Here is a 10,041-nt window from a genome sequence, read left to right as displayed (position 1 = left end):
GGAAAACTTAGGACACATAATGACGGTAGCCTTCCTCCAAATAAAAATAGAGCCATAGCCTCACCCATTAGAACTCTTGTGCTTGCATCAGATCTCATCCACGAGACAGAAAATACAGGATAAAGGCAACCAGTGATGACATATTGGTTCTCTATAGAGGTAGGAATTATCTATCACATGCTTGTTGAATTGTTTTGTTTTTAATGTGCCAGTTTTATGAGAAACAGAGCAATCAGAAACCAATACAGTCTGGTTCTCGTGTAACATAATTATTCCCTTTAATTCCCTTCATTTTTTTTTAATTTGCGCAGCAGATTTCACAGACTGTCAAATTTCATAGGCACCATTTTGAACATCTTCAACATGAATTGCAAATATATTAAGATTTTCTGAGAAGACCTTTGATAAAATATCTCATCCATTACATGTTTTAACAGGTTTGCATTGTAAATGTCACCGTCACTCCCTCTGTCACTGGGAAAACAACTCCAACCCCAGAATTATTGACTTCAAACTAACACTGAGAAATCTTATACAGTTATATTTTAGTTCTACTGACTATATGTCAGAACCAAACTGAGAAGATAGCTGATAAAATTATTTTAAAATATTTGGAGATAACTTTCAAAATCAGCTGGATTCTTCAAGGTGAAGATGACTTGTGCCCTGTTATCTATTGTCTCCTCAAAATCCACACAGCGCATTAAATCAGCCTGGACCCCTATAATCACCTTTAATGGACCCTTTATAAATGAACTGGCTGTACACTGCTCGGCAATTTACTTCTTCACCACTGGAGTACCGTCACACCTTTCTGTTTGGTAGCTGACACACAAGATATATTGAATTGCTTGAAGGGATGTAATGTAAGTGCATAGCAGCACGCATTCAAAATGACTGATGGACTCCATTACTCACCACTATATGACAGCTTGTCATGGATCCAACCCAATACATTCAGCTTGCACTGGCAATATATTGTGTTATAAGCAATTTATGAATTGTTTAAAAATGCAAATTGGTGGTGTTTAAAATATATTTTAACACACACATTTGATTTTACATGTTGAACTTTGCGAGATATGTCGATCTCTGTGACCTTTGTACAGTACAGTACAGTATGTACATGTTCTATTGTACACTCCTGTATATGTAGGTTTATGTACATATTTGTGGGATCACTTTTGTAACTTCACATTTGGAGGGCAGATTTAAATGAAAAATGTAAGAAAATTTGAGTATATCTGAGTCTGTACACATACACACTCACACAAGACAGTTCACACTGTTTGGCTGATTGACTCAGGCACAATATGCATAAGAGTTGTGAATATGAATCAGCATTGTTTCAGGTATCAAGTTGCAATCTTGAACTTTCAAGGAAATACCTCTGGGGAATTTTTAGACCAATTGACTCAGCTTCAATTTAAGAGAAACGGCGTAGGTGTGCTATTTCACTTCTCTTAATGTAAATTCCCATGAGTATAACCTTGAAATTCTGCTAAAAGTTCAACAAGAGCCTGTAGACAAGTGGGATGCGGTCATTCACTTGTGGGCAGTGATAGCAATTGTGAGAAATGAACGCTGACATCCTGCCACCTGCACTTTGTCTGCACTTGTGCCCTCAATGACGCCTCTTCCAAATATGATGAAACATGCCTTTGTGATGTTTCAGAGCGTTTTTTTTCTCACCTCTTTGGTTTCGAGCTGTGGTGGACAGCATGTTCTGCTTTTCATATGCCATTCTTGCATCTCTCAGTTTAGGGTTTGGTCATAGTATCGGCTGCTGAGATGCGATATTTTCTCACCAGGCGAAGAGCCCTAAATGTTACCTAAGAATTTATGATGTCAACATTTGCTGTATGTGATGGAAGCTCATTTAGGCCAGGAAAAGGAAGTTACATGTGCTAAAAATTAAAAATACTCATGGTAATTCAAAATGAGTGATAGTTAGTCAAAATTAATTTTGGCTTAAATTTTTATAGAATTTTTTCATGGGTAATTTTGACTTCATTGGTTACAATTACCTTTGACTTACTCAATTAAATTAAAAACTAAAAAAAAAATTAGTTGACTTAAATCATGATTTTGTCATTTGACTTAGTAAATCTTGTTATCTAATGATTTTGATTTAGGAGGTCACATTTCTTTACTTACGTATTTTGATTTCCATCACATCTAACTTTTCACCCACTTTTTTCTTTCTCTGGCAGAAATGGTCCTCCATAGCATGTAGGCTTTAATCTTGTTTAACTGGATTTAAACTATGTATTTCCATTTCATGCCATGAAATATACCTGACAATCAGGCTCTGAGGAATGAAGGCAGAGAAAAAAGGCCCATTAGTACACAGACAGAACAGCACAAACGTAAATGTTGTGAGAGAGATGGGTGGTCAGATATCTCACCCGCCCACACATAGACTGCCAGTAAACCACATGCATTAGATGCCTTTCACCTGCATTAGGGCTGTGTGCTCTTTCCCATGCATCCTCCACGTCTACACAGGCTCATAACATCTGCTGACAGATGGGGAATGGAGCCCGCTCGAGCAGCTTTGCTTGCCTTCGCCCCCAGAGCCTCCGCCACGTGTGGGGAAGTCAGTGGCCCCATGTAAAAAGATGTGAATGCTGTAAAAAGTTACTTAAAGAATATAAATATAAAAGTTAAAGCAAAAACCTTTAGATATAGATCAAACATTTCAAGGTTACCATATCTTTTGGGAGAGGATGTGTAATGATATGTAGGTTATGAAGGTTATAGAAAGGCTTCACACAGTGGAAACAACATTTTTAACTGTTTCTGTTTCATGCATTCTCTAGTAAGGAATCTCTTTATTTTCCATCTTATGATTTCCTAGTTGACATGCAATTCAGCAGCGAATTTCATCAGAAGGTTTCAGTGTTCTAGCGTACTGTTTTCATGCTTTCGATAATTAACAGGCATCTTTTTTCACTTTATTGAGTGTTTCACAGAGAGTTTAATGGATTTCTCATTTGAGATACAAAACAGAAATCCATGACTGCATGCTGAGTGCTACAATTAGCTGCTTTCGCTTCGGTCTGCTCTGCTATTATTATTTATCACCAGCGGCTGTTTTCAACGAGTCTGTGGGAGCTGAAATAAAATGAAGAGAGCTACTGTGTGGTTAAGTACTACTCAATGAATCTGATGCGCTGAAGTGGATCATCACAAAGAACAAAGTGATTTTTATGTGGGGTAATAGAAAAGCGATTATTGTGACTGAACACAGCGGGGTCATGTGAATTTGTGTTGTGCCAGTTTCCTTGGTATAACCTGTTCAACTTGACTTGTACAGAGGCTCAGCTAAGACAACAGCTCGCACATTTATTGTACTAATACAAACCATATTGCTAGAGAAAGTAGGAGGCAACTGTGATTATTCAGAAAAAATATGCATGTATATGACAATGTGAAGAAAAAATATCAGAGCTTAGTTAAAATGCAGCTGATGATGACAGTCTCCTTTTTTCTTTGCTTCTTCCATTCTAATTTTTACACTTGCTGTCTTCCCTGTATACTCCTCCCATATTAGTTCCTCATTTCTTTTCTGATACCTTACCATCTGTGGCAGGCCATTTGCTCTGCTAAGCCCTTCATTTTCTATCTTCTTTAAACACGCAGACAATCACAAACTTTGGTGCAAAAGTAGTTTTTTTTGTCTTTACGCAGAATAGGAAACAGCAAGAGCATGCAAGCCAATGGCTGTCTTGTTGTTTTCACACCAGCGCTCTATTTCTCAGCATGCCTTCATATCTAAACTCTCACACTATCTCCCACCCCCTCTCTATGATCCTGCAGCTGTGGCTCCCTCAGGTCCCTCTGTTAGTAGGGTATTATTGTCTGCAACCGCCTCAGACCAGTCACATGGTAGTCAAGTGACAGAGCTTGATTTCTGATTTTAAGACATTGGTGTTTGACTGGTATTTTACTGAGCTTGTTTCTCAAACGCAGCATGCAACTGTTTGACTGTCTTTGCAAACAGACAATAACTCTGGTCTGTTCACACAGTAGTAGCAGCTTGTGGTGTAACCAGCACCTGTCATCTCTGTGATGTGCAAGATCTAGTTTTAAAGAGCTAACTGTATTTATATTGTTTATGGTAATTCTGCAGTCTATTTTCTATAGAAGCTAGAACGGTGCAAAGACGCCGAGAAATACTGTGCTTTTGTACTGTTAGTGAATTTAACCTCACCAACACGGCATGACATCTCAACCCACATCAAATTCGAAGTAGCAAACTAACCCCTGCGTTACCCAAGACCACATCCTCCTGACTTTCCATAGCTCACATAGCTACAGATATATTCAACAGCTGACATTATGACTATAACATCAGCTGAATAAATCATCATACTGCTGTAAAATATTACCTCACCATTCAGGTAGAAACAGATGATCTCAGTATCTCAAGAAAAGGGTTCATTGCTTTTGTCTATACTCTTGCCAGAGAGTTTGCATCATCATAAGAACACAGTGGCACAGTGGCACTCTTTCATTTATTGTATTAACTATTGGAAGGCAGGTTTGGGCTGATGGAGTGTACATTTTGGTCATTGTCATTGTACAAACTGTCCCTGTAAGGTTAAAAACCATCATAACACTGGGAAGTCTTGCAAGATCAAAGAAATAATGACAGTCAGTCCACAGTGACATGCTGAGGCTTTGCATCCGTCAGTCGAATGGCTTGGCTTGTTATTGACGGCAGCCTCTCTGTACAGAATTGTTGCATGTTATTGATGAAAGACTCAGCAGCCTGCATGAAGTGTTTGTTAGAGCAGACCAACCTCCACCTCATTGTTTCATATTTCGTCATTGATAAGTTTATACTGTAACTCCCTGAAGTCAAAACTCTTAGTCATCCTCACAATGAAAAGTAAAACTATACTATACTACACCGCACTGCACAGTAAGGGTGATAACAGATAACCAGTGTTAATACATACAGTCTTTTGGTCTATTGTCTGTTTTTCTGTGCACACTGTATAACTTCTAGCTCACTAATATAGTGGTGTTTAATCAGTTTAAATCTATATTTGATTTCAGTATTTTAGATTATTTTTATTTATCTACCTCACTAATATATGAACTTTATGGAAACATGAAACTGGCAAAAGGTAGTAAAAGGTTATCAGACAAGTGAAAAAATATCTGAATACATCAATAAATAAGATTTTAACCAAAAAATTAACATGAAGGAAAAAACAAATATAAAGCTTCATATTTTTAATTAAACACTGGTATATAAACACACTGAGTACTTGTCAATTCAGATAACTGCCTAGCTTCAACTTACAAGTGAATTGTTAGCATGCTGTTAAAAATTCTTTAGCTACTGTTGTAGTTTATACCATAGATATATACCATGGATGTATTATAAGAGCTGGATACCGGATCGAAAATGGTGCCTATTCAGTCCAATAAGAATTGCTTACCTGGTGCATATGCCAAAAAAGTTTCTAGCTTCTGGGTTTACTTCCATTTCCACAATGTAAGAAACTTTCTGCACATTTCATGCACATTAAATTATATTATATAGGGATGTCTGCACAAGTATTAACCAAAAAAAAAAAAGCCAAATCCATGCTTGACAAAGAGAGGTTTTTACAATTCCTTATGACAATTAATTATTTTCCACCACATGCACACTCTTCTTTTGTACCTTTGTTCTGGCTTTTTTTTTCCTGGAACATCGAAATGCAGCACACAAGTCTGATAGAGAGCAGCCCAAACCCTGGTCCAATGAGGCATCTATGTGTATATATCTATGGTTTATACACTGTAGTAAGCTGCAGCTGCTGTAGTTACAGCAGTTAACTGAGAACACTGATGTGTTTAACATCACCACACTTGGACACATTTGTCAATTTTTATATAAGCATGAAAAAAAGGGAAAATGGGAGCTGATGAAGTGAAAGACACAGTAGGGAAAGATAAACAGAGGAATAAAAAAAATTAAGTTTAGATTTATTTTATCAACTAATTGAAAAAAAGGAAGAAATATTAAGGTTCTATTTTTACCAAGTGACTGGAGTTTAAAGGAAAAGTGTAAAGTTTTAGATTTCTTTTTACACTTTATTATTACATTTATTGTATTATTTATTGATGTATGCTGACTTTCAACTTTTACTGCCTTTTGTCAGTATGATGGTGATTTTTCCCGATGTTTCTGGAGTACTGTGGGCAATGGTTTTATACATATATATATTTGTCTGTGCGTACAATATGTATTTAACATATGTGAGATGTGTGTAGACAGATGTTGTCACATGTGTTGTGAGGAGCGTTGTTGGTATTGGTTTCCTGTAATGAACTTACAAATGTCAAGCCATGTTTGTGACATCACAGGCACTTGACAACACAAAGGTACTTGATAAATTCAGGTTTCATTTAAGTCCTACCGCTGGTGTCTGAGATATCACATTTGACAAAATAAATAATAATACTCGCTAGTGCTGTAGATGTTGAGGGAAGCAGAGAGTTTTTGTGCTGAAACTTCCGCATTGTCATTGGGTGTGTGGCTTGCGAGGAAACATTATCCTTCCTCAATGAAACTGGTTTAGAGGAGTGATTAAAAAACAACAACAGTGTAGAACAGCCTGCTGACTGTTAGCTGTAAACTGACACCTTACTCTATGATGTTAAGTAGATCCCAGTATTATTTATTCATGTTCTCTTCCTGTTTTCCTTGGTGAGTGATTCTCATTTCTACCCACATAGTCAGTAGCTGTTATTTTAGCTTTAAGGCTGTTGGTTTGTCCTCTATGCTTGTAAAAGTTAATTGCACTCACATTAATCATTACCATGGCATAATGTCAAATACAGTGGAGTTTTCTAACCAAAGCCCCTCATGTGGTGAAAGTCAGACGTAAGTCACTTGTCCATTAACAGAAACAGAAACAGGAACAGTGTTTAACACCTCGAAATGTAGGGCTGTTGCTGTGACAGTTGAGCTTAAGTCAGGGCTGAGAGACAACCATTATGGTTACACGCTCCCACAGTCTACACACAGGTGAGCTACAAATCAGTGCAAGCAGGAATTACGTCAACCCCAGTGAGCAAATGTATGACTCAATTTCCTTCTACCTTTCTGGACTGATAGTGGTTGCTTTTTGTCTAGCTGAAATTATATCAACCCTGCATTAACGGGTGATTCTAATCAAAAATCAAGGAAGCAGATGACATTATAAAGGCAGTGAACCGAGCTGGAAAGCCTAATTTAACTCCTAACTTTTTGCAGTCTTACATAATTAAAGAGTTTCAGAAAAGTTGACCTCTTGCTGCCTCACTTATCAGTCTTAAAAGTCACAGTAACACACAACAATAAAGCTTCTATGCAGCTTTAAGTGAGCCAAACACCGCACACAGATTTTATAATGAAAGTACCAAGATGACATGTGATATTACACTTACTGAAATGAGAAATCTGGTAGAATGTATGAAATCAGTTCCTGTATGATGCCCAATGGCTGGCTGCTGAGACGAAACCTGACAGTAGGCTAATCACTTGTATTGTAACCTCAGTATAACCAGTGTACTTGTCACAACATGCTTGCTGTTAAAGTTCCACTTCCTACTTGCAAGTCCCCTCAAACACATGAAAGGCTTTGCAACATTTCTGCAGCTGTTTTGCTGACACCCTGCAATCCTGCTGAGCAGCCCTGGATGGAAATGTCGAGCATGTACGTGCATGTGTGCACACACACACACACACACACACACACACGATGAGGATGTAAAGGAAAGAGCGTATGCGTGTATTCGCATGAGCGACAGAGACAGAAAGTCTAGATGCATTAAGTTGTGAATTGATAAATAGATTAACATGTCCCTGGGTAGACAGAATGGCGGCGAGATATGTGAAAGTTGACGCCCAGTGTTTCTTCCACTGTCTCACAAGCTACTTTCTTTGACTTTGCTGTTTATGGTATCATTTGCAGTTTAAGGCTGTACATATTTCAAGATGCACTGTACATTTCAAGTTTATTTTTCAGTGTTATGTATTCATCTTATTCTTTTGGCTTTATTACATCACTTTATTTTTTCTTTGCCCTACTTTGCTCACTGCATACGATGCCGATATCAAAGGGAATAAGAAATTAATCATATGTATCCTTTCTGATGGAAAATACTCTGTTGTGTCATACTAGGCTCATATAAACTATGTCCTTACTTCCCATTTTCTATACATACTATATGTACTGTGCTGCTATTGAGATCATGTGCATTTTGTCTGCTTCATTCTAATGGGACTTCCTCTTGTTGCCACCTCATTAAGCAGCAGACTGCAGCAATCTAAGCCTATAGGTTTCCCTAAGGCTCTACTTTGGCCCTACTTTATCACATGATGGATCGAGCCCATAATCATCTGAGCAATCTTGTGTCTGCAAGCACACAATCTTTCCCAGTTCCAGTACAACCACTTCTCATTTTGCATGGATTGGAAATATGTTGTGTGAGGCTGTTCCTCCCACAAATGAAATGCCAAAATAGCCAAATTTTCAAGATCGTGGTGGTTGAGAAGATGTCATTCAGTTTTTCTAAATTGGTGTAGAAAACCTTCTGTGTTTCAATGTGGTCTGCATGCTCTTTGACCTTATTCCTGCTGCTGTGCTTGGTGGGTTGTGGGGATTAGCTGGAAGGTAAACATTTACCATTTCGCAAAGGTCATGATATCAACATGTGCTATTTTTGCAGAAGTGAACATATTACTCTCAGGCCCCACACAATATGAAATAGTAAAAATGTTTGCATATCCACATATTGATGAATTTGATTTCTGAAACAGGCTTTGTGAACATTTCTTCAAATTAATGGCTCAGATTACAGGTCCGTTCGGTGTTTGCATAGATGCAAAACAAATAAGTAGAGAGCAAGTAGAACACATTTTTCACGTGTATATAAACACGTGTACATCAAAAGTTCAGTATACTGAATGCAAAATACTGTATGTAAATACCAGAAATATATCAATAAATCTATACCGCAAATTCAAAAAAGGATGCTTTGGATCAAATAAGTAAAGGATACAAGAACAGAAGTGACACAGTACATGGAGCTCATGTCTTGTAGCTATATTTTTATGTGTATATAATTTCCAAAAATTAGACAATAATATGCAAAATCTCTAATACCACTGAATCATGATATTTCGACAAATATGCCAGGAATTGCAAGTGATCCAAATCCCACAAAATATCTTTCACAACATAAGCAGATTTAAACAAGCCTGCAGTATGCTGGCTGACCTCTAGTACAAAGGTCAACATTCAATCCAGATGTGTTATGAAATACTATTGGATAAAAGTTGTTGGGATATCTCAGAATAGTTGCTATACTTTTAACGCATAACAGAAAACACAGATTTCCCCATCCCTCCTGTTACTGGTTAACCAATGTTTTCAGACAGCACAAGTATACTGTGCTGGTTGTGTTTAATGAGAATTATCTATGGCACCCATTTTTCTGTTATTCAAATATTCTCTGTTACTGGTTAACCAATGTTTGCAGACGGTGCTGAAAGGACAGTGACCACATAAAAATTGTGTCATTGGCGTTGCCTCTCTCTTTTGGAAATACCGCTCTATGTGACTGTGTGATCATTTATTCAGTTATTCAGCAGGTACTTTCTGTCTGTTTCATCCCAGACTGAGAACTAGCAGCCGCAGCTGAGAAGGTAATGTTTGTCATAAACCATAGCGATATAATTTTACAACTTTAACAAACAAATTTGAAAACAAATTACTAACTTTAAAGTTGCCTTAAGACTGTTTTTAACTTTGTGAACATTCATCACACACTCACTCTCTCTCTCGTCCTCTCCTACACACTTAATCACCCCCCACCAAAAACACACACGTTTGTCTCTCCTTTCTTAAATAATTGTAAATATCTTATTATATAAAAAATTCACTGACTTCAGTGTTGTCATGTGACAGTAAAACCTTTCGAGTCTATTTTTGTAAAAGGAAATACCCTGAAGTCACTTCCTCACCGTAGAGGCCCTGTTATGCTGCTAAT

The sequence above is a fragment of the Thunnus albacares genome, chromosome 12 (genome assembly GCF_914725855.1).
Source record: "Thunnus albacares chromosome 12, fThuAlb1.1, whole genome shotgun sequence".
Lineage (NCBI taxonomy): Eukaryota > Metazoa > Chordata > Actinopteri > Scombriformes > Scombridae > Thunnus > Thunnus albacares.
The sequence above is the reverse complement of the archived record's forward strand: the minus strand, read 5'-3'. Positions refer to the sequence as shown.